Source organism: Trachinotus anak, unplaced genomic scaffold (assembly GCF_046630095.1).
Source record: "Trachinotus anak isolate AG129_WGS33_773 ecotype Australia unplaced genomic scaffold, CSIRO_AGI_Tana_v1 ptg000003l, whole genome shotgun sequence".
Taxonomy (NCBI): Eukaryota; Metazoa; Chordata; class Actinopteri; order Carangiformes; family Carangidae; genus Trachinotus; species Trachinotus anak.
In genome coordinates, this window is record NW_027273854.1 from 11,000,528 (window position 1) to 11,025,890 (window position 25,363).

General features: G+C 43.2%; 1 protein-coding gene across 4 annotated transcripts in view; it reads left to right on the forward strand.

The window, feature by feature from the left end:
* LOC139616655 (ras-related protein Rab-26-like) overlaps window positions 1-25,363 on the forward strand; it is a 117,170-nt gene that overhangs the window by 22,341 nt on the left and 69,466 nt on the right. For 2 of the 4 annotated variants that reach the window (XM_071473611.1, XM_071473612.1), the window contains exon 2: window positions 3,564-3,662. The gene's annotated coding sequence lies outside the window, so the exon portion shown is untranslated. Of the gene's footprint in view, window positions 1-3,563; window positions 3,663-16,257; window positions 16,434-25,363 lie in introns of all 4 variants that reach the window. The other 2 variants (XM_071473609.1, XM_071473610.1) reach the window with 2 other exon arrangements.

Genomic DNA, 25,363 nt, shown 5'->3' on the forward strand with positions numbered 1-25,363 from the left:
TGCAAGCATAACATATGCAAATTTACAGCATCTCTGTGAAAGATTAACTATTAATACCTTAGTTTATGGGAAGGAAGGAGAAGGCTGAATATTTCAAGCGATGGAAATATACTTCATCTGTATATGCAAGCATCTGCTGTCAATGTGGATCATTGTACTGCTATAAACACCCATCAGGGTCTGCATTACTGAGCAGGAAAATACAGCGTTGCAACATTATCCAGAGATTAGCACCATGCACAGTCAGCTACAGTACAGAGCCTCAGATCTGTTGTCAAACAGGCGCAAATGAATCAGGGCACCGGACGTGTCATCCACCATATAATGTAGCTTGACATTGCACTGGATTGATTTCACTTGACTTAATTGATTTTTCCTTCAGAAAATTCTAACAGTGTTAAACATGCTAGCATAATGTGATTAGTTTTTTTCAGTAGCAAGTAGTGTTAGGAATTACTATATGAATTTCAGTAATTACATTACTTTTCTATGGGTAATGTGTGAGTAATTGATTACAATTTATAAGTTAGTTGCTCAGCACCGTATGTCATTAAAACAGCCACATGCAACACTGAGTCATTGTATCTATAAAAAAAATGTTGTTGAATATGACACAGTACATTTCAAATACACAGTTATGTCTCTGACTCTCCATTTCCTCTCACATTGTGATGTACGATAATTCGCATATTAGAATTTCTCATGAAACCAGAGCAGAATAAGAAGCTGTATAACATTACGTATAACATCTGCTAAATTAACATGCAAACATGCTTCCTGTTGTCTTTTGCCTATCGTTTATTCTGTAAAACTGGACTTGTGTTTGTACTGGACTTACTGGAAGCTGTGGGCTTGCTGCTTGTCTGCAGAGTCACTGCTGCTAGGTGCACTATTATCTGAGTAATTTGGATTTTTCTGGATTTTCTGAGCCTTTCAAGCCAGACCTTTTATGCCTTTTTAAACTTTAAATCAACAACAGCAACACTGTGGCTGCCTCAGTGTTTAAAGGATGATAAAGGTACCAACACACTGACGGCAAGCACGTGGGCGCAGCTGTGCGACCGAACAGAACGTATAGTTTGCTGGGCAGGGAAACAGAAGGCCACATAGAACCAGAGTGAGAGTGCAGTCTGCTCCACTCGGCCGAGCACCTCAACACAGGCACATCTCTCTCTCTCTATCTCTCTCTTGTTCTCTGTCTCTCTCTTTTTCTTCTTCATTGTGCCACCGGCCCGGTTTGTGTAGCGGCCCATCGATCAGGAAAACTCCCGGTTCTCCCCGAAGCCGCTGTGTCATTACTACCAACTGTCACACTGACATCATGTGACTCAGGCAGGGAAAGAAGGAAGCACTTGCTAACCGTTTCCACTGGTTCTAAGTACAGGGTATTTCCTGGTAGCCACTTCACTATTTCAAACTGTTTGCTTGACTGTTGCAGACATGCAAAGCAGCAAAGAGAAAAAATTCTCTCGTGCTGTACCTTTTCATGCGTTTTATACAAAAGAAAATCAGAACCTCAGTGTTTATGGCACTTGAACATGGATGAACATTAGAATTAAATCTATTTATTTGTTTTGAGTTTCCTGGGTTGTTGTGAGGAGTGGCTGTTTGGTGGTGTGCAGCTACAGGTCACATGGTGTGGGAGTCCAAGGTCACCAAGGTCACTTCCTGTTCCCTTTAAAGAGGTGCAAGGCTCTAGCTGGGGACAAAAGAGTACACGGAAGTACTTGTGTAGCACGAAGGATATAAAGAATCTTTTCAGTGGACCACAAAGTCTGACCTTTTCATTCACAGTGGAATTTAGCTTTTCCTAGAAGTTGCTTGTTTTGGAAATGTAGCACACTCCTTCACCTTCTGCAATGTATTCAGTCGAATTCCAACAAGTTGATGTGATGTTCAGAGGAACTGTTTTTTTTTTTTTTTGTTTGTTTTTTTTCTTCTATCCTTAATAACTGACACTTTATCAGAAAATCTGGTGTTGAAGAAAACAGACTGAGGTCAGTTTGGTGGACAGGATTTACTTTTGTGAAGTTCAGTGTTAAAGCTCCACTGACTGGTGACTCTGTTCGGCTCTGCAGACTGTCACTGCGTAGATGAAATTACATATCGGCCGAAGATGGTCAACAGCATTTGATTCCATTCACCACAATCACCTTGGGTTACCTTTCTGCGTTTGTTTGTGTGTCCTCCCTGTTCTCCTTTCTCATTTTGCTTCAGTCACCTCCACTTTCAAGGATCATTATTTCTTTCATGTGAAAATTTGAGCAACAATATATTTTCATTTTCACCAAAACATTTCCAATTCAACTCTTGTGCTTATTTTAGCTGGATTAGGCACCCCGCCTACCTCCACCTACCTCTTGTGTGTACTAATGGCAGCCCCTGGGACAGCTTTGGCTACATTTAACCCAGCATGTAAATCTACTGAGCCATAGGGTCCCTCATTTAACAAGTTGCTGCTTTATGGTAATTCATCATCTATAGTCTGACAATGATGTGACTCTCTGAAGCCAGATATAATGCAAAACAACAGAATCCTATTAATAAGAACAACTGGAAAATTGTTTCTATACTATATATATGTGCAGGCATGGATGTGTTAGTGTTTATGCAGCATAGATAATTTAAGTAGACTGCATAAGACTCCACGTGCTTTTGGATAAATTGGTACCAAATTTAATCAGACCCCATAACCGCCACCACCCCCCACCCAACTCCAACGCACCCAGCAGCCTGATTTTTGCTCCATTGGTGCATTTATGGCCTCAAACTTAGGTATATATATATATATATATATATTTATGATGGCAGTAAAGTGGGCTGCCGTAGTTAATCTCTTACTGACGTCTCCTTTCCTCTGCCACCAGTGAGTCTGGGTTCGGGCCACAAGGACTGATCGCTGGAGACAGTGTGGGGGGAGCACGGTCTTGTTTTGTGGATGCAAATTCTAGAGATCTGGGTTTGTGGCTGCAGAACTAGTATTAGACAAGGCCTTGCTTTTGCTGTGTAGTCTGTAAAATGGTAAAATGACATGCATGTGACATGGTATATTCCAGAGGCGTGAGATCCATTGTAAGTGAGAGTGCCAGGGGGAAATTTCACTAATGGGAAACAAATGCGCCACACTTTTCAGCTCTTGTCACTTTCTATCTGTGAGGCAGCTTTCTCTCCTTTTCTTTTTTTTTTTTTTTTTTATGGCATTCATTTGCACAGATGCTTTGCATACACATTTTAAACTGCTTATTAAATAATATTTACTTGTCAAAATATACAGTCTACTTTTGCATATGCATATGCACAGGTGTGAGTGTACAAACATGTCAGTTTATGTGTGTGTGTGTGTGTTTGTGTGTGGGGATTTTTTTTGGGGGGGGGGGGGGTGGGGGGGTGGGGGGGGGGCACCAAAGCATGACTCCTGCTACTTTATGTAACTCTACTTAAAGATACAGTCTGATCTGCCACTAAACTGGAGCACACCAAGCTGAACAGTTACCGCCCTTTTCCTCTTTCTGTCTCCACTGTCCATCTTCCCTCCTCCTTCCTCTCTCCTCTCCTGGTTGCAGTTGTATTTGTGCGCCTTGGGAAGATTACAAAGAGGTGCTTTGTGAGGGGATGCAGCTGCTGAAATCCGACTAGATCCAGCTGAAGAGAGAAGGGAGCAGGTGGGTCAACAACGCTACCCTGCCGTTCCCAGAATATCAGGCTGCAGAGCTGTGCCTCCCTCCCCCACCCACACACACACACACACACACACACACACACACACACACACACACACACACACACACACACACACACACACACATCCTCACAGTAGCCCTACCCCATCCAAGCGCACAGACAAACAAACATTATACCATGTCAAAATACAAACACAGCAACACCCACAAAACAGCAATACAGCAAATATGCACATGTCAAACGACTGCCTCAGTGGTGATACTGCCCACTCAAACAAGTGTGCATCAGTGGAATCATTCATATGGTGGGAGACTGTTGGCAGAAAGTTAGAAAAGCAACACAAATAATTACAACAACACACAAACACAGCCTTAAGTGCTGCCTCACTAAGGCCTTCAGATGATACTAAGTTGTGGCTTTGCAGTCTTATTTCTATGATTCGGTTAACAGCAGTAATAACAGGGGCAGTCAAAGTGCTGCAGAAAGCAGAGGAAGATCCTGTCAGCTTTGTGGAGTAAAGATGTTAACAGGTCAGCGTGCTGCCAAAATGTTGGATTTCTCCATCACAGTGGGGGCATTGGTAAGATGACCCTCATCCGGCTTTGTGCAGCTCAGAAAGAGGTGGTAGGAGATGGAGAGGGGAAAGGATTGAAAGAAAGGAGAGGAAGTCGTGCAGGAGAGTGTTCTTGTTTTTGTTGAAGCAGATCACATGTCGCACCATCCTCCGCAGAGGACACGATGCTGCACCAAGGTGACATTTTGATATATTTTTAATGAAAACAAAACAAACCAAAAAAACAAAACAAAAAAAACCAAAAAAACAGGAGGCAGGGGTCTGTAGACAAACTGTAGAATAGAATTTGAAAACAATGATCCCACTTTGTTTTATCGTCTCCATCTTCACCCGTAATCAGCTCCAGCTCCAAACAAGCATGTGCATTTTCTCTGGAAACACCAACTGAAATATGGGTGTTTTTTTTTTTTTTTTTTGTATGAACCTTGCATATGCTTTCCCTCTGCCGTCATGTTCCATAAACAAGCTTTTTGATAATCATAAAGGCAAAATGCAAATTGGATGCAAAGAATTTGAAAAGTATGGAAAGCTATGGGCTTTGGGAACTATTCCGCATTTTTTTAAAAACACGTCTGTTACTGAAGTCTCTCTGTATCCTTAATGAGAGTTTTGACGTACATCGCTTCCTCCTCCACACCTCAGTATACCCATCCCGCGTCATGTGTGTAATAATTCAGCCACATTGATAATAAGGGCTTCTGTCCCTCCCTGTAAAATGCTTAAATGTCATTTCATACACAGCATGCCCTACAGGGCTGTACCATGAAAGAGCCCACTGTCTCATACACTTAGTATTCCTGCCTTGAGATACTTGCAGACATCCCTATCACTAGTAAAGACAGAGTGACAGACAATCACTACTATGACTGAGTCGTACTATGTTTTCTAAAAACCAGCCGACATCACCATCAGTGTTTTTGCACTAACTTATATTTATAATTCAATTGATATTCGCTGTAGGGAAACCATGCGGTCAGCTTCAAATTTCATCATTATCTTGACTCTGTATAGCATACTATACATTTATTTTTTCCAGTACATATTTTCCATCTGGCTGATTCTTCACTGTCTCTCAAAGTTTAAAAAAAAAAGAAAAAAAAAAAGAAAAAAGAAAAATCCATCCACTGGCAATGTGTCACTAGACTCATCCATTTGTCATTTCTTTTATCATTTCTGAATGACTTCAATTCTTTCCATGGGTCAGTAGTCTTCTGCCATTCATGTGTACCGTAGCACCGAGTTCAGTGGCACGATCAGTTCCATCACAGCCCTGTCACTCGCACCCCGCGGGCTTCACTCAGACAGCCTCGCCGCCTCTCTTGGACCAGAGGGGAAAACACAACTCCCACTCTTCATGTGGTGCTCCAGGTTATTATTCATTTTCTTATCTGTCACACTGGTTCATCTGATATGGTAGAAACAACACATTCTGGGTCACTCTGGGTTCCTCACTCGCTCAGATTACAGTTTGTGTGGAAGTGTAAGAGAGATCATCATTAGGAGGTGGATCTCTGAAAATGCCGACCTCCAGCCATCTGGAGCTCCGTCTCTCCACATGTTTAAGAGTGTGGGAAGCTGCAAGAACGTGTCACTGGTCTATATCAAATCACAAAATATTTCATCAACTCTTTGCTCACTCGTGGGTGTGTGGAAGTTATTGTTTGAGTGGTTTTTCTTTTTTTTTCTTCTTTTTTTTCTTGTGGCCAATTACTCTCCCATCACTGTCATTTACATTCATTTACATTGGTTCATTTGTCATATTAAATTTGTCCAAGCCCTGCAATCTGCGTCCAACCCAAGTTTCTGAAGTTTGACAAAATGAAGCCATATGCTGTTGATATGGCACTGATCAGATGCTTTCAGCTTAGCGCTGCGTCATCTTAAACTAACTCTGGGCAACTGCAGAAGATGCGCCACCTCTCACCTCCTCTGCATCTTCACTGCGAGAGTAATGGTCTCCACATTGCCTAGTGAAACGTCATGCCTGATTGCCGCCATTCTCACATCTGCTTCCTGGAACAGCGACGGGGAAGTCTCCAAAGAGCTCCCAGTGGAGTGTGGGGCATGTGTGCTCACATATGAGGCGAGAGTTTGAGACGGGGGCTTGCCGGCGTGGTTTATTTTCAAAGGGTAGTGCTGAGGATGTGTTGAGAGGTTGAGGAGTTGAGAGAGCTCTCTGCGCTCTGGTTTGGGTTTCACCTCCCTGGGACACAGCTGGGGGGGGGGTTGGGGTTGGGGTTGGGAGCCAGGGCAGGGGGTGTTTAGACAACAGCACAAACAAGATAGAATATTATTTTTCGGTGTGTATTTGCGTGTTTGCATGAGAGAGAGACGCAGAAACTGTACAGCCCTGTACATAATGTTATGTTCCTATCATATTTATAGGAAATTGTTACCTAATTCTTGTTCATCTTTTTTGTGGCCTTAAGTGTAAAAAAAAAATCATGCAAACAACCAAACTGAACTCCATAGCAGAACAGGGAAGTAAACCATTTAGACCGGTCCCAGCTAAACTGTCATATCTGCACCATTCATTTCCCTATTTCTCAGCAGCCACAGTAACATGCGTAGCGATAGGCATCGCTCCAAGTGGGCCACTTTGCATTGAAAAGAGGCCTGGGTCATATTAAAAATGCACAGAGCTGAACTGAACTTATTTGGTTATTCAAAGCTACCACTCTCTCTTCTCCGGCCTACATCACCGTACACATACAGCACGTTTTCCAGCTGTCACAGCAAACTGGGAAGTCTTGAATGCAAAATAAGATGCAAAAGTGAACATTTGCATCTACTGTACAGTTTCAGCTGAGGCAGCAGAGGCACCAAAGCTCTCGCTGCTTAGACCTGGACACTATCTAACATTTTAGCATTGGAAGTGCTGCCTGTTAGTTCTCAACAAATGAAGCATGTCCTCTCCTCACAAATGTAAGATTGTTTTCATGCCAATGCGCTGAGGCAATGTAGAGGAATATGTATTTAAAACTGTTCCGTCATCAACTCAAGCCAATCTACTCCCAAAAAAAGACCAGTTTAAAGCAAAATAGAGCAAGGATAGCAACATGCCGACGAGGGTGTCAGATAAAAAGATTTCCTTAAACGTAGAGTTTTAACTCGAGGAGCATTTAGTGACAACATTAAAATATGGTGACCAGATATCTGACCCACTTGATATCGTGCAGATTTTCACTGGAATTGTCAGGAACCTTTAATATATAGTAATCTGTCCTTGCTTGTCAAACCAAATCACCTCGACATACTAATACTATCCATCTCAAAGTGTGTTGTGTGCTTACTGAACACCAAACTTGGATATTATCTCCACTTTCTGTTTTGCACTTTCTTGCTGTCATCATCTGCAGCTCAGCCCTATTATCCCTTTTGGTTAAAATCATTATTCTTCTTTTTCCCTATTTTAATATGTTAACCATAAAAATTCTACACCCACCTCCCCAGTAAGAAGTGCAACATTATACTGTACATTTAGAATGCAAATAGGAAAGCAGGCAGACGGCATGTGTGGATTTTTATTTATTTATTTTTTAATAGTTCTTATGGTTGTGTTTCCTGCCAAGCACCGAGGCTGCCACAGTGCTGCTGCTGCTGCTGCTGCTGCTGCTGCTGCTGCTGGTGTTTTTTCGATCAGACTGGTGTGGACTTGGGAAGCAGAGCATGTGCCACAGTGGAATTCAGGTGCCAAGAATATAATTTTCCTTAAGTGCTTACAACTGTAAAAACCAAAGTTGATTCCCTGAGACTGAAAGTAATTACAGGCCATTTAAATTGGAGAAAAAGACGAAGCAGCGAGCTCTTTAGTTTTTCGCAGAACTCGAGAAACATTATGGGTCTGTCTAATATCTGTTTTAGCTGAATGTTTTTGCTTTCAAGTTGGTAATTTCTGTTGGCCGTGTGTGATTCCTCTGGAGGAAATGCCACTGACTGTGGTTAACCCAAAGACTATAAATTGTGGAAGATGTATTGGGCTTTCATATCAAACATACTCATACACAATCTCATCATCTGGAATGAAATGGACAGTAATGTCTAGTCTCTAACATCTGTCTATTGCCTAATTATCCTTCCACCTACACTACTGGTAACAGTTTGATTGACTCCCCACATCTATCAGTGTGTGTGAATGAATGCCTAGTTGTTGGTCTGTCTTCATAGAAAGACAAACTTGGCTGAGGGATGATGCTTGGAGCATGTCCTGTATCCTGTATCTGTTGGAGTGGGGCAGGGGTGGGTGTGGGGGTGGGGGCGGGGTTGGGGGGCTTCACACAGAGAGCGTGACGACGCACCTGTCAGAGAGGAAGGCCTGGCTAATCGCTGTAAGCTGGCCGCAGAGTGAACATGTGTGCTGGGGAGACCCTCAGGCCAAGAGGGGAGGAGGGGGGAGGAGGGGGCAGGGCACGCCTGACCTAAATTGCTTCAATAAAAAAATAATAATAAAAAAAAAAAAGAGGAGTATGTGGATGGAGAATTCCCCAGATCATTCCCCCACCTTCGCTCTGCTCTCACCGCTCCTTGGGTCTTCCCCTTCCCCCCTTACACTCCTCTCATCTTCGGACATCAGAGCATTTGCTCTGTTTTCCTTGTTAAATCATCCAGCTATTGACAGAGTGATTGCATCCTTGCTCATATTTGCTGACTCATCTCTTCTGTGAAACCCTCCTTCTTGGGAATATCTGGCCTGCCATTGGCTCCCTCAGGTCTGATATAGTAGAGGCTATTTCTCTGCTCTCTCTCTCTCTCTCTCTCTCTCTCTCTCTCTCTCTCTGTTGAGTCATTCATGGGAAAAGCAAATCACCACTCCACCGAGATTCCAGAGAATACACTCTCCGGTTCTGTTGACGAAGGGTGAGGTTCTTCTTCTCCTCACCTCTCGAGGCAGGACCACACAGTGTGTGTGAAAATCTGGCCCGCAGACACACCTCGGTTTCCATGTGCAGTAATACATACATGCGGTACGTGTTTTCCCACAACAAATGACTTCACGCCACAGTTGAGAGATGCACAATCATCCCCTCTCTGTTGTAGGCGCAGTAACTCGGTGTTGCTTGTGTTTGTGCATAGCTGTGGAAACAGGTAATAAATGAATATGATTAGCAGCGGCGCAGTCTAAACAAATGAAAGTAAACAGAAGATTTGTCTGGAGTTCAGCAGCATTAGCATGTTGCTTTCTGAGTCTGCCAGGTCAAAAGAAAGTTTTCAATTAACATCAGATGTGACTGTCGAAAGTGTACCTGAGTTTTGTTTATCCTCGTGAACCCTGGTCCATTTCAGCTAGACATCTTTTTCGATTTATTGTCAATTCCTGGAGGACTCCAAATTTATATTACATTGAGTTTGGCCAGTCAGGCTGAGATTTGATTTTGTGAATTCCCTTTGTGTTTGCATGTGTCTGCTATGACTAATTGCATTTGGCCGCCGCTTCCAAATGCTTCGTGTTTGTCAGTAATCGTTTGAATTGACCACCGTGACATTCCTTGAGAAGTCAAACCCTCGATTTCATTGCACTAATGCCTCCACATTTTCCACATCGTTCATTTCCTTCAGCGTGCTCTAACTGCCAAAGCAGCCTAATTTGTGCTACATGGCAAATAATAGATCTTCAGTATTTCGAGACAAAATAAGAAGCCAACTTTCTAAGAAGGCTGCAGTAAGTACCAGGCCATCTCGGGTTTTTTATGCCTTAACATAAAATCACAGCTTAAATGAAGTCCCCATGACACAATCTGAGAGTGATTAGTGTCTCGGATACACTTTCACGTCAGATCTCCTTTCTGCAGGCTTTAAGTGTACGCTGGTAAAGTGATAAATGGTGTTAATGAGCATAAGATACGTCGTCAAATATTGTTTTATGTTATGTATTAGACACCATAAATGGTGAACCGTTTAGTTGTCATACAAGCTGCGTGGCCATTAGGGAGAAGCAGTGTTTCATTTTCATTCATTGGCTGCCAAATGGGCTTTTGTTTATGATGCTCACAAGTTAACACTTTTCTCAAAATCTGAAAAATGGGACCTTTCGTGGGGACTAATCCTTACAGAAAGCCATCAAGTGGAGTTTCGGGTCTCTAGTGTATAGTCAGTAACCAATCCTTTCAACAGATCCCTCCTAAACATTGGAAGCTGGACTGGACATTAAACATGCAGTGAAGTGTCTGCTGTCTACAGCTTGTCAATGTGCTTCCACTTATACCCACCACCTCCTCCCCCTCCTCCCCCTTCTCTCTCTCTTGTCTTCCTCTCCTCTCCCTCTATCTCTTCTCACTCTGCCCCCCCCCCCCGGGGAAGATTTTGAAGTGGCGTTTCTTGGGCTTTGTTTCCTAAATGGGATGGTTTTGTTGTGTCTAGTGTCTGGGCTTTGGCAGGGCCTGGATGCTGAGCTGAAACCTAATCTAACGCTGCGCTCGCCACACCACAAGAGGTGGTTTTTGGGATCCTCTTAGTGGCTGCTGGCTGCTTTATTCTGGACATTACAGGCTCCCTACTGAGGGCAATGGCTTCCCATCATGGGAACATTGCCTTAAACTACGCCCTTTAGTCTAAATCGTCCTCAAATAGAGCGTATTCGTATGTTGTAATTCTTGTTTAGTCAGATAGCATCCTAAGATTTTCATTTGTTGTGATGGCAATGACACAAAGAGATGGTTGGGACATTGATTTGCTTCATTTACGCCCCTGAAAACTCTCAGCCGAAATCAGCTTCTTACTATTAGTGATCCTACATAAAGACACAGTTGTTTCTGGTTGAACTTACTGATAAGTGGATTACAATGCCGGGCTGGTTTGAAACATTTCTATAGACATTTTGCAACTTTTTCATAGTGAAAACTGACATAATTCACGCTGACAATTTGACAAACTTTTTACAGCCCCGTTTGAAGTCTACAGAGGGTGTGTTTGAAACTCAAAAGATAGATTTTGGGTTGAAGTATCACTTTAACAGCATCTGGAGCTGACCAACAATGCTGCTATACTACCAGTTGCTGCTACTGTAGCTTTCTGTGTCTACCTGCTAGGCCTCATATGCTCTACACATACACACACACACACACACACAATGCCGTGGGTCCCCCAGCCTGGCTGGGCTGTGGGTAGCTTGTAACCCAAGTGTTTTATTAGCAACTGGTCCAACACAGCTAATTGCTTCCTGAGGGAGCCGCCTCCCTCTGCTCCGTGACTGATTAACGGCCCACATTATGTGTCTCGACAACCTTGACAATTTCTTTTTTTTTTTTTTTTTTTTTTTTTTTTGTTCCTTTTTGGTCACAAAACTTTTATTACACTGCACTGCTACAAATCTCCAGTGTAAATCTCCTCTCAAACCAATTTTTCATTGTGACGCGGTTAAAGCTTTCTGCAACTTTTTAGTTGTAATTAATGTTTACTGATAATACTGATTTAATTAAATAGTGTTTTTCATTGTCACTCACTGGCATGGTTTGCTACATCATTGTGTTAGTCATCTGTCATAGCTCTGGAGTATTTATAACTTATATTTAATATTTTTAATCATAAAAACAGCAGAGTTGATGAATCTCTCATTTACTTAATACATTCACTTGAGTTTTTGTAAATTTTCTTGAACCTAGAAAAGAAAATGAGATCAGATTTTCATATTTGTCATGATTGGTTTTTGTGGGTTTTTGTATTGCCTGCAAATATTAGTGCACTGTGTGTGTTTCTTGTTTCACAAAGATATCTGGGTCATTCAGATTCAATAGAAGTTGTGTTCTGGTCATAATCAGATTCGCCACTCATTTCTCTCACGGACCTTTTATCTTGCTTTTTCTGAATTTAATTATTTTCTAACTTTAAAACCACTTGTTCGAGCCTATTAGTTTCAACAGATTTTAGGCCGATTTCTTCTTTCCCTTGTGTGTGGGTTCACGCGTGGGTTGACTCTTGTCACATACATGCAACACACATGATGTCAGCATATAATAGCTGACTAAAGCCAGGCATCATCTGGTTTTTGACCTGTCAACTCCCAAGAGCAAAATACTGAATATATGATCAGTGGACCTGTGAGTGGGTGGACATCAGCTCTGTGGCTTCTGAGAATTTCCCTTCATTTATTTACTTTCTTTTTTTGGTGCAGATATTTATGTAAAATGCAGCTTTTCATCCTCTCTAATACTTTGTTCTTGAAGATCTTAATAACAAATGCTGAATCTCTGATCTTAAAAAGCAGTTGCTGGTTTCCGGACTCTTCTTGTTGCATGCTCTTGTCTCATACGTGTCTTTGATGATGCCATTGGGAGCTATGAACAGATGGGTTTCAAAAGGCTGCTTTCCCCAAACAGGATATAGATGATGTGTAGGCCTGGTGCTCTCTGGAGCAGGGATCAAATGGTGTTCTTCCACCCCCCACTGCTCCCTCCATCTCTACAGGGTGGGGTCCGGACGGACGGCCTGAGGAAGAGAAGGTCTCCCTCAAGTGTGTTTCAAGGTCACATTGTCATGCTTGCTGCTGCCTCATCCCTTCCTGCGAATCATCTGGACATCATTACATCTCTCATTCATTTATGTATCTCTGATAATTAAGTTGATCTCACATTTTTTTTTATGTTTCTTTAAGAATTACGCCTTTTGTACCCAAATCAATCTTTTTCTGTCAGTCTGCACCTCGTTTTGACCCCTGGATCCAGCACTCTTTAATTACTGTCACAGTTGTGTATATATAATGGTGGATCAGGGCCCTGAAACCATGTTCAGACAAACAGCGGTAACAAATGCATACTTCTGGTTTGGGCTTGGAAGAACCCTTCTTTTGCTTTTCTCTGAAGTCCTTAGCCAACGTCAAGTACGGAAATCCGTTATTGACATGGATTGGTTTTGTATCATTTCCTTTTAACTTTTTCAATTTTTCTTCCACAAACGTGTCAAAATCGGGGACATCTGTCTCAGAGGGGAATCATCTGATGGATATGTCCTCTGCAGTGCACTCACATGTGTTTCAGCGTATGTGCAGCTGTTTTCGAATGGAAGACAATGACACTAGAATTGGCATTGACATCAGGGGACGCTGGTGCAGGCGAGATGATTCAATCGGTTCCGATTTGGTTTCTTCTGCCGAACGTTGTGGGGACCGTGTGGGCAAAGCAGCTGCAACATGGTTGATAGGAAGGCTGCAGGGCCGGAGGGAGGAGGAGTCCATTTTTGCATTAGCAGAATCACATTTTGAGAAAGATGCAGCATTCCAGGACCTCTTTATTTGATTAGCTATAATGTCATAAATGCAAGAATGTACTCTGATAAATGGCAAGAAGTAGCTGATGAATTAGTTATTCCCGTCAGCAAATACCCACGCTAGCTTGCCCTCCCCATTCTCGTCCCACGGGCCACATTGCCTCCTCAATCTGCAATATGGAGCACAATTATACTAATTTCTTTCAATTGCATTAGTGAGGGCCTGGAGAAAAGAAAGGCTGTCTTTCTAAGCAGGAGCCTCGACTATGCAGTCAGCCTCCCTGCACCTCGGAGAGCAAGTACAGGGGGAGGCAACATGACCCCTGCTCAGCCCCCCCCCCCCCTCATTTGCCTGCACTCCTCTCTCCTCCTTCATTCCCTCCTGCTCTGGTCCCTCTTTTCTCATTCCATGTTTTCCTCCCACACCAATGGCTTCATCTGAAGCAAGCTGAAGTTTACAGGGAACACTTAAGTGCTTCTGGTGTTTGTAGAACCTGAAAAGTCTTTTTTTCTGTTTTGTTTTTTCATTTTATTCTTTGAGGAAGAAACATGACTATACTGTGTTCTGGCTTGTGTTTATATGACATGGGGGTGCTCTAACATACCTTTTAACTAACTAACTCCACTGCATCATGTGGCTACTTGCTGTTTCAAGATAAGAGCTTGTTCTTAAATACAGTGCATGCATCCCTTTCACCTCTAATCCCACCAAAATGAAAGAAATGACAACAGCATAGATGTTGGGTTTTTTCTAAATTTAGTTTTATTACTTTGTTCAGTTTTTGGATATTATTGTCATTATTATTATTTGGAAATTAGATTTCATATGTTTGACTTATTTTAAACACTTTTTAAATTTTTTTTTATTTTGTCAATAATGTGGACTGTTCTTTGGTTGCTGACAATGTTTAAATAAATTGACTTTTCTATAGTGTAATATACAGAATCTACTGCATATATGACCCTATAGAATTTCTCTGTGTGGGTTTCCTTCCCAAGTAGAACCAGTCCTCCATGACCAGGTCGCATCAGAGCGGCCTGTTGGATGAGGGACTCTGGGGGACTGCAGGGTGCTGGTAGTGGGAACACAGCCTCAGTTATGAAAGACACCATTGTCCTGTCTGGCTCGCCAACATAGAAAATGAATAAATCAAAGAGGAGAGATCAAGAGTGGAGGAGAGGAGGGGTCGCAGGGAAGGGGCCGGGGGCAGGGGGGGGGGGCTATCTGACATCTGCATTTTCAAACTGGGCATTGAGCTCTGGAAGAATGTTGTTATCATCCGTCCTCAACTGCCACAATGGTGAAGAATTTTGTATTGAATTATTAGCATGATCTGACCTCTGATCAGATCTGTACCTCCTCTCTGCTCATGCACATCAGCATCATCCCTCAAACACACAAATATCTCTAATTACGCAGTAAGTTTAAAACCTGGCCAAAGCTGACGTCAAACTGTCTATAAACTGTCAGTAATAATCAGTCACGTGCGTCGACCTAGTTTGTTGAGCCAGCTATTTTTGCTTCCATATCAGGCAGCTGGAGTGATGCACGTACGACTCTATTCCTGTTGATTTGATTCAGGGATTTGCTTGCAAATTTGCTAATTTTTCCTTGAAACGGCACTTTTCATTGATGTTTCATAATTTGGTTTAGGTGGGATATACAGTAAATCTGGTTTACATATTAGTGATCCAGCCAAAAATAGATGACCTTTTCATTGAACAAAACTAACAAGACATGGATTCATTCTTTCATTCAAAACCTTGCTAATATAATCATCAGCATTCAATATAATCTTCAGAAATGGGACTTTCCTGCAAAACAATCAAAGGATAAACATGGCAGCAAGGACGGTGTCTTTTTCAAAATCAAGGCCCACAACCCTGTTTGTTAGAATGTTATTTTCTATTAGCATAATGAAGAAATGTTAATGATCACATCTGGGAAGTCATGGAGATGAACACTTCAGTAAAATGTTACATATTTCTCTGGCTTTCCAAAAAAACAAAAAATAAAATCATGCATCATGCAACTCAATATCCACACTGAGTGACAATAGCTTTATTACATTTGTCAACACTGGCTGCTTCGACACTTGGTTCAGGTTATGGAAAGATTGTGGTAATACAGAAAAAGTCCACAGTGACTTTAGACACAATGTGTAATGTTTAACTGAAACCACAGTGTTTCTCTAATATTAACCAAAGTGCTTTTGTTGCCCAAACCTAACAACAGGCAGGACTCGGGATCCAAACCTGGTCTCTAGTGACAAAGTCCTGCGCTTTGCATGCCCACGACCCATCTGACCACTTCCTTATGACTCTGGTGGAGTACATAAATGTAGCATTTTATTTTGCCAAGAAACCATTACCTCGGAACATAATCATGCAGTGATTTTAACCACTACAACATAACTGGGACAACAATTTAGGAATATATAAACATACTATCACAACTCAGTTCCAAATTAAGACATGTATGTCCCCATCAAGTCCAAGTCCTAACAGGTCATTACTTGTCTGTCTGCTGTTGTGTGCACTACTATGCGTCTTCCCCTCTAGCTCAAGTAAGGTGATAGGCTGTTGTCAGACTGATTGAAGTGATTTTTGTAACATAGTTTTTAATCTTTGGGTTTGACATGAGGTCAGTCTAAGTGAACCTACAAGTCATTTGTCTTAAAGTCAAGGTTAAGTCTTGAGTCCTCACCTCTGTATGTGTAAATGTATGTGTTTATGTCCTCTCTCATTGGATTACATTATGTTCCTTCATCAATATTGACAGGCCAATCATCTATTGTTTGCAGAATCTGGTGTGGGGTCACGTGGGGTGGCCAGTCCGTCAGTCAGCCTCTGCCTGACCTCTGCAGTCTCACAGCCAGTGTAGACTGGTGTACTGGTGGATCTCAGTAACAGCAAGACAGCAGCTGGCTTTCTGATTCAGTTCAACACAGTGGCACTTTGCTGCTGCCTCTCATCCCAGGTGTGTGTGTGTGTGTGTGTGTGTGTCTGCGCATAAATGGTGTCTGCACAATGGCCGCCCTGTGTGACCCTGTGCATCTGTGTCTACCCAGACAAGCTCTACTGTCCTACTTGCCGCTGGGTCCTCTCTTCAGCATTGACAGCACACTACAGGTGCCCAACACATCTGGCGCTTCACACAGCCAAACCGTACACACACATCTGCTGAGGCAATGATAAGTTAAATTAGGATAGGCCTCAAAGGAATACCCAAACACAATCAGCAGGAGCACAGGAGCATAACAAAGTTGCTACTTTGAGAAGTGAGAGAAGTTGAGTGATTTTTTTTTTTTTTGCAGTGCCACAAATGCGTTCATTATTTAACCAGGCCACAAGTTCATGACCAGACCTCTAGTCATTAATGAAGGTCTGTGTCTGGGGTGGGATTCTGAACAGTCATCACACTGTTTTTTTCATCTAACACCCCCCCACCCCCCAACATCTTTCAGTACCAAACACATCCTGCACATAATCAATGCTCTGTCCCACAGCAACCTCTGTTTTCTAACTCTGGATAACCAAAAAAGTTTGGTTGAAAGGAGCCATTTATAGACATTTTTGTAAGCTAAAGGAACATTTGTACTTCATTTGGTAACTTCTGGAACGTGGTGCCACCCTGCAGTTGCAGTTGTTCACTTGTGCCTCAGTCTGCAGCTTGCTGTTGAACCCATTTCAGCTGCAAACTGGAACATAAGCCAGTTACTGTGCTCAAGGAGAAAAAGACTCCAGCCCAGTTCAGATATGTGCAAAGCTATGCAAATAAGTCATGTAAGTTAGTGTCTGAGTTCGAGCAAACAAACCAACAGTGAGATCATCAGCCTTGGTTTGCCCTGTTGGCAAGCAGAAGCATAGTTAACATGTGCACTTCCTCCTTCACCTGAACTTATATTTGCATGATCATCTAAGGAGGAACCATCGGCTGTGCCACCTGTCATGCTGATCACTCAGTGAAGTTTGTAATGTGTTTGAAGTTAAATCTCTTCCTCATAACCTGTGAAATTGAGCCTTTTATGTATTTTATTACCTGAAGTGCCCCTGAAGAAACTCTTGATATCATGTTTCTCTGATTTGTCCCCTAAAAAACACCTTCAGGAAACTTGTGCAGCATCAGTTATAGAATATGTCCTGACAGAGCTCAATTTGCTCCCACAGAGCTGTGTGTGAGTGTGAGTGTGTGTGTTATTACAGCTCTAGGTCCGGTAGGTCAGGTCACAGGACATGACAGTTAGCCAGTGGAGAGCAGCCTCTAGGCTAGTGCGAGCCCCCCCACCCCACGCCTACCTCTCTCTCTCTGGGTGGCCTGTGTTTACGAGATCCAGGAGCAGGTCATCACTGTGCCAAGAACACGGCTGCTGCAGGGGGACTGTTTCTGGGTCAGCCCTGGAGGAGCGACCAGGAATTTTTTTTCCTTGCTGTGTGCGCCTGTGCATGTCCGCACATGTGTGTGCGCGCTCGCTTCTGTGTGTTTGTGTTTGTGTGTGTGTGTGTGTCAATTCGGATTTCCTGTGCGCAGCAGTGCGGGGGAGCAGAGATGGGGGTGAGATGACCCTCGACCCTGACCACATGTCCTGGTCTGCTGGCTGATCACCCACACTTCCGCCTGCAGGGCCTCTCTGCTCCTCTTGGGGCCTGAGAAAACCCCCAGTTCATCAGCACTGTAGTCACGTTGAAACATTATCCTCAGCGTCACCACAATCGTCATCATGATCGCAGTTGTCATTAGGCTTTTTTTTTTTTTAATTTCAGGTGCCAAACATCAATGTGACACTTTTCTTCTGAACTGACTTAACCGTTGTTTCTGTGCACCAACAGACTGTGAGTGTAAGTGTAGTCTCTCACAACCAACCAAAAACCCTTACAGTCAAACAGAAATTTGAATTTTCCACACTAATCTGTAAAGAAATATAAACTACAATGACACTGTAGCTATTGTGCATAATTTTCCAGTTAAAAAAAAAAAAGGATCCATTTTTTATTTGACATTTGTGGACATTGTGGTGATTTAGGCTTTGGGGCATCTGGGCAGGTGGTTCCCATTGTCTGCTACAGACTGGAATATGTTGTAGCCAAGTATGAAAGTTGATTCAAGACAGTTTTTTTCTCTTTTTCAGCAAAGCCCACGCTGGTTGTGTACCATCCTTTTACAAACAAAAGGTTCAAGGTACTCTTTATTATCCCTAATCTGTTGCACAGCCATTATAAAAAAAAAAAAAAGACAATAAATACACACACAAGCCTACACTCAAACAATTTACAAAAAAGACAAGGAGTTACATAAGACTACTCAAAAAAACCTATGGTAGCGGGGACAAATGAATTTTTAAATCTATTGGTCCTGCACCTATGATATATCTGCAACCAGATGGGAGTAAGTTACACTCACTGAACAGAGGGTGACTACGGTCAGCCAGGACTGACTTGGCCTTTTTAATGGCTCTGGCTTTGTACAATACAGAGTTCTTCGTGATTAATGTCACTATGCCTTCCAGCCTATTTCTTTATTTCAGGATGAGTGACCCAAACCAGAAGCTAAATGAAAAGGTTAAAACAGACTCAATAAAACAAGAACAAAACATTCTCAGAAAAGAGGTCTCGACATTAGATCTTGTTTAGATTAAGCTTTCGGTAAAAGTTCATATGCTGGTGCGCCTTTCCACAACCCGCATCAGTGTTTGGGTAAAATGATGGTTTTTTGTCCCCAAATACTTCAATTGCCTGGCATTGAATAAAAACAGGAGGAACAGGTGGAGGCCTCTTTCAAAAGTCAGTTATCATTTCTTTTGGTTTAGACATGCTAATCGTCACTGAGCAGGGACACAATGACAGAATCATCTGCAAACTCGATGCCGTGTCTGCCCTCATCAAGACACTGACCCCCATTTGTGTATAAAACAAATAAAAGTGGTGAGAGGACGCACCCAGCGGAAGATCAATTAACATTAGATACTGTGCCATTAACTCTCACTTTCTGATATCTGCCAGTTAAAAAGTCAACCAGCCATGATATTAAACCAGGGTCAATGTTGTAGGTGCTGGTGAGACGATCTGCAAAAATGGCAGGCTGGATAAAGTTAAAAGCTGAAGAGAAATCAATAAATGGCTAACTAGCTTCTACTCATCAAGTGAACAGGAGTTAGTCTAGCTTGCTAACATTTGCATTCATTTCTACAGACATTACTGTTCCTTCAGCATTTTAACACCTGTTGAGTCATCAGCAGATCCTGCACACCCAGTGCTGTGTTTGTTCCACCTTATAGACAGATTTCTCATTTACAATCAATTGAGGATGTGCGTGCAGCACTGCGGTAGAAAAGACTCTTTTCCACAATGTCGTAACAGCTAATTTACTATTTTTATTTTTATTATTTAGAAATCCTTGTATCGCAATTTTTTTTTTTTTTTTTTTTTTAACCCCACGCCAACTTTCATACACATCTGGCAGCTCTGGCAGTTAACATGATACATGCTCAACAAAACAATCATGAAGGGAATATATGCTGATTGCTTAGTCAAAATAAATCCTCATTTCAGTTTGTTTTAAAGAATCACAGTATAATTCCTGCTTTTTTTCCCCCCAGTTGGCTGACCCCACACTGCATTTTCAAGAATTTACACAATCCACCATGAGTCTTGATCACTGGTGACCTTTTAACCCACAACTTCCCTGGGAAGACCATCATTCCTGTCCTCTCACTCACAGAGCAGTAGTCACCGGCTCAGGGCAAACCCACCACAAGGCTTTCTTTGACTACGCCTAATGAGAGGACTATGGTACGGGTTTGCAACCAACGTGGAGAGGTTTGCTTCCTTTACTCCCCTCCTTATCAGCCTGTGAATCAAAAATTATTGAATTATATACATCTCCTCTTCCCGAAGATTATGTCCACTCCCGGTAGTGCCCACGATTTTACTAATGGGGTTAAATACAGTTAAATTACATAATCACAGAGGCTGCAATTAGTGCAGTATGCTTGTCGATAAAGGGGCCAGTATGCGTGTTGGCAGAGTGCACTCTCGTCCAAGATCCCAATTCTTGTAATTAAATGTAGGGGTCTGTGTTTTGGTTTATTGGATTTATTTTGACTGATTAGCGCTGGCATTGACTGATGGCTGAGACAGAGGTGGTGGTGTGTTGGTGGAGACAGAGAGGGGTCTGGCATCACGTGTGTTCGTGCTATCCTGTTGCTGCTATTTGCCCACAGGAAGCCGTCTTGAAAGTCAAAGGTCAGCAAACATTTAATCAGTCGTAAAGCTGCACGTCACCTTTAGCAACTGCATTTTAAACAAACACGAAGAGCAACTTGCCTTCATGCCTAGATCAAATATCTGCTTTCCCTCTGTGCCTCAGTGAGCAGCGGCTGCTTATGTGCAAAGCCAGCATTAGTCTGGTGTGTGCGTGTGTGTGTTTGGAGTGGCATTCACTGTGTTTATTTGGTCAGGGGTGTCAGACAGATTAGCTGGTGTGTTACAGGTGCTATAAAAGTTGTTGCTTTGGACACGGCTCATGAACAGCATAATGACTCCAGGCTCATGTTAATCTCACTTCGCCTGGCTCCGTCTTGGGGTGCTGGCCTGTTTCAGCTGCCGGGCTGGGCTCAGGACTAACAGGCAAACAGAGACTACGCAGAGTGGAGCAGAGCGTTCCAGCGCTACGCCTACTGGCAGAGGCCGGGAAACAGGCCAGAGAAGGAAAGACAGAAGGATAGAGGAAAGGAAGGAAGGGCAGTACAAGGAAGGAGTTGGTTTTTATATGACCACAAAGGTGTTGATTTTGTTTATCAAAGCCATAAACCTTCTATCAACAATCACTGTAGTTGCTCCTCTCATTTATTTACAGAAATAGAAGGACTGAGATGACAAGAAGAGAGCAGAGCAGGGAGTCCAGGAATATGCAGGAGTGAGAGAGAGAAGGAGAAAAAGAGTGACAGAGAGCACTCAGTCGCTCAGTGTGTTCTTCTCAGGCGGGGTTGGTGTGTTGTGGAGTCCACGCAGTTTGTTTTATTGGCCTTTGGGGGGAAGAGGAACAGAACATTTGTGCTGGATACAAGGAACCACATGGCCTGCAGTTTATTTGTGGATGATCTTCAACTCTTTGAACAAGTATCATGACTCACAGATCTCTGTCTCTGACTGTCACACCAGTTCTCTGGTGCATTTGTTTTTGCCCCAACCTGTCGCTTCTCTTTACTCTCAGGAACAGTCTGTGCTGCTGTTGCCTGTTACCAATTTTTAGCCGCGTCTTTACTTGCCTTAGCCAGCTATTCCTATTCTGATAATCTTAATTAAGTATAACATGATGAAAGCATTTGAGAAAACCTGTGCTTTCTTGGTTGGATGACGGCCAAGCTGTTAGACATGGTTGTCCTATGAGGTAGTGCTTTGGCTCTGCCAGCAGACAGGCTGAAACTCAGGTGTAGTTTAGAGCCACAGTGTTTACGAGGCACAACTCTAGTGTAATCCAAGTAATTGTTTATTACAGGCCTCAACCTATGTTATAAGTAATTACTTTCGGGTGCCCCTGCCCTGTAAAAATCAGTTTTGTTTCCTGTTGGGGTGCACAACACCACAATCTGAGCACCGTCCAAAATGTATGTATTTTACCACATTTGGTGAATGATATTACATTATAATTGTGGGTTTTCTCTAAGCTGCACAGTTGTAAAGTGCATGCATATGCTATTAAGGATCATTAGAGCTTTGATGGTGCAGAGCTATTCCTCAGTGACACTCCATTGCCTGTGCCCATAAAACTCTCTGCCAGTGGGGGAGGATTTTAAGTGTGGTGCGGTGCTCTAATAGCCACTTCCTTAATCAGATGGCTGGACAAATTGTAATCATTAGCACTGTAGTGAGCAACGTGCATGACATGGGTCTCGAAACTCATTAGAGTGAGTTAGCTGGAATGGGGAGTGAGTGGAGGAGAAGGAGAGAGGAGGGTGCTGTCACACACTCACCTGGGTCTGTTTGCAATCAGGCAGCTGAAGGAGGCAGTCCAATTAGGCCCTAACCAAGCAGCGCACCAGCTTTCACTGGCAAGGCTTTCGTCATCTCCAACCACACACGGATGCAAGCGCTCCGCCGACAAACGTACGCACACACACACACACAGTCAGACATGTGCGCAGGAACCCACACAAACTGTGATTACAGTTATAACAATCACACATGCGCACATGTACTCAGTGGGGAGCAAATACAGCTCACAGTCTGATTCACTCTGAAGCTTTGTTGTCCTTCTGTGCCATGTGAAGCAGTCTAAGAAGTGACACCTGTGACTTACTGTGGCACCCTTTTGTATCTGCCATGTAGCTCTGGTGCTTCACTTTTGCAATTTGGGTCCAGTTTCTCCTCTGATATAGTTTTAACATTTATGAACGTTACATTGAATGCCGAGTCATCCTGCCCTTTATTTTGACTGAGGAAAAATCGAAATGACTCAGGTATGAGCTCGAGAAATTTGTGATGTAACCACACACACACACAAAAGATTATATCTGCGCACACTAACAAATGCACCGTACGGACGACTGTGTACACACACAAATACTGCACAAAGACACACGTGTGCTTGTCCACACAGCTGCACATGCTTGAGCAAAGCATGCATCTGTCCCAGATACATCCGTCAGTGCCTCCACATCTGTGTGCTCCAGCTCAAGCCTTTCACTCGGGCCCCCACACCCCGCACACGTTCCCCTTAACTGGGCTTGGCCCTGTGCCACCCTCCCTCGGTCCTCCAGCTGAGTGATACATGCGCTAACCTCAGACAGCCATACAGTCCTGTAGCCTATTTAAAGTATTCCTAAAGGGAATGTGATATGGTGGGTTTTATTTGAAACGTATTTTTTGATTGAGAGGGAGATGGGGCAACTGCCTAACTGCACTTCTAATGGCCCTAATGTGGAATGTCTTTTCATGGTGACACATGTTCAAAGCTTTTCTGGCATGCTCACTGGAGCAGCAAATGCCGCCGGGCGAACGATCCTTCATCTGTCCAAAACATGACTTTTCTTTGTAACGTCCTCGCGGCTGGACATCAGTGGAGGGACATTATTGAAGATGGCTGATGAAAGCATTGCTTACAGACAGTGACTGACACAACATATGCCATTGCCGGGCAGTTTTAATATGATGATTAATATATTTGTTTCATCTTGTCACTTTGGGGAAAGTGTTACAGCTCATGTCGTAAAATATTGTGTTTATGGGTCTGACAGAGGCCGAGTTTGAATCCTGCGATGGTGTTGTTGTTTTGGTGTCTTCAGTGACAGCACCCCCCCCCCCCCCCCCCCCCCCCCCCACATTCACCCCTAACTTAACCCTGCCCCGAGGTCATGAGTCATAAGCATGGAGGGAGGGGGAGGGAGGGTTGCGAGCAGCGCAGAGGGGGGACAGTGCAGAATGGATCCTATTGTTAGCCCCACAGGCCAGAGGGTGCTGTCTCACCCGGGGAAGTATCGCCATTTGGACTATGCTTGCAGCCAAGTGTGTTTTCTTTTTTTTTTTGTTTTTTTGTGCGTGCATGTCTCTGAATGCGCACGCATGTGTGTTTGTCTGCAAGTGCATGTATGTGTCAATGCGTGTCTGCAGCGACGTATCACCACGGCAACTGCTCTTTTTGGTTGTTCATTTCTATGTAGCATGTGATGTGACACCACCACATGGGCATGTGAAGCTTCTCACAAACTAATTTGTAAACTGATTGTCTGATCTTCTATTGCTTATCATCACTGTTCCCTCTGAAGGTATTTCCATGTTCTTCTCCGTGTGGCCCACAGAGCGTGTATATACTGCATACATATGTGGGTTGGTGGGTGGGTGCATTCACCAGAGATGTCTTGTCCTAATCTGTATTTATGTACTTGTGGTCAAATTTATACAGATTACCATAATCATATCTGGCTGTGACATGACATTGATTTCCGGCCAGCCCTCTTCCATACAGCTTGGAAAACCCATTCCTCTTGACTCCCTTTTAAATTGGGCCCAGATTGTAAAGGGTCTATCCAGGGAGTGAGCACACCTTGTTTCAGGAGACCTGCGCCAAGGGGAAAATCAGGCTTTAATAAGTTTGTAAGGGAAAAGAATCACCCTGCCAAAATGGCAGCCGCCCTGTACACTGTTCAGCTGGCAAATGGACAGCCAGAGAAGGAGGGATGGGATTGGAATCCAAGCAAAAGTAAGAGTGATTTTTCTCACAGACCTCCTGTTGCAGAGCGACAGCATGTAAGAACGTGAGGAGAGGAGTGTGAAGAGGCTTAACTGAACCATCCAATTCTTTCTCATCATTATCCTCCTTTGATACATTGTGCCTCTCGATGAAATGAAAAATTTCACTGCATTTGTGCACGATCAAAACCATCTGTACAGTTTAAATTCTCTATACCGTATCTAGACTTTAACAGGTTAGAAAAACTTCTCACATCGACGGTCACATTTGGTTTGACCAACTGCTATAAGACCCCAGCCTGCAAGTGGTTACATTAACACTGTGAACCAGACCTATCTCTGTGTATGCCTGCCCTTTCCTCGCTGTGCTTTACAGGGTGTTAGCAGTTGTATGTTTTGCTGTAAGTTGAGTCTTGAGTCTGAGCAGAGCGGAGCTTGGTAGGGAGGAGGCTCCCAGCATGTTGGAAACCACAGCACCACCACCGCCAACTCCAATGAGACATGAGTTATAGCTCCGGCTTCCCCGAAATCAAATAAATAATCTCCCCTTTATTTATTTACTTAGGCTCTCATTATGATTTGCAGACTCTCAATGATTCTATCGGGGCAAGAGGACTTGCTTGCTCTCTCTGTCACACTTTGCTCTCCCCAGACACATGCATACACACACATCACTGCTGATTGTCAGACACACACCTGTCACCTGTTTTTCCATTTATATTT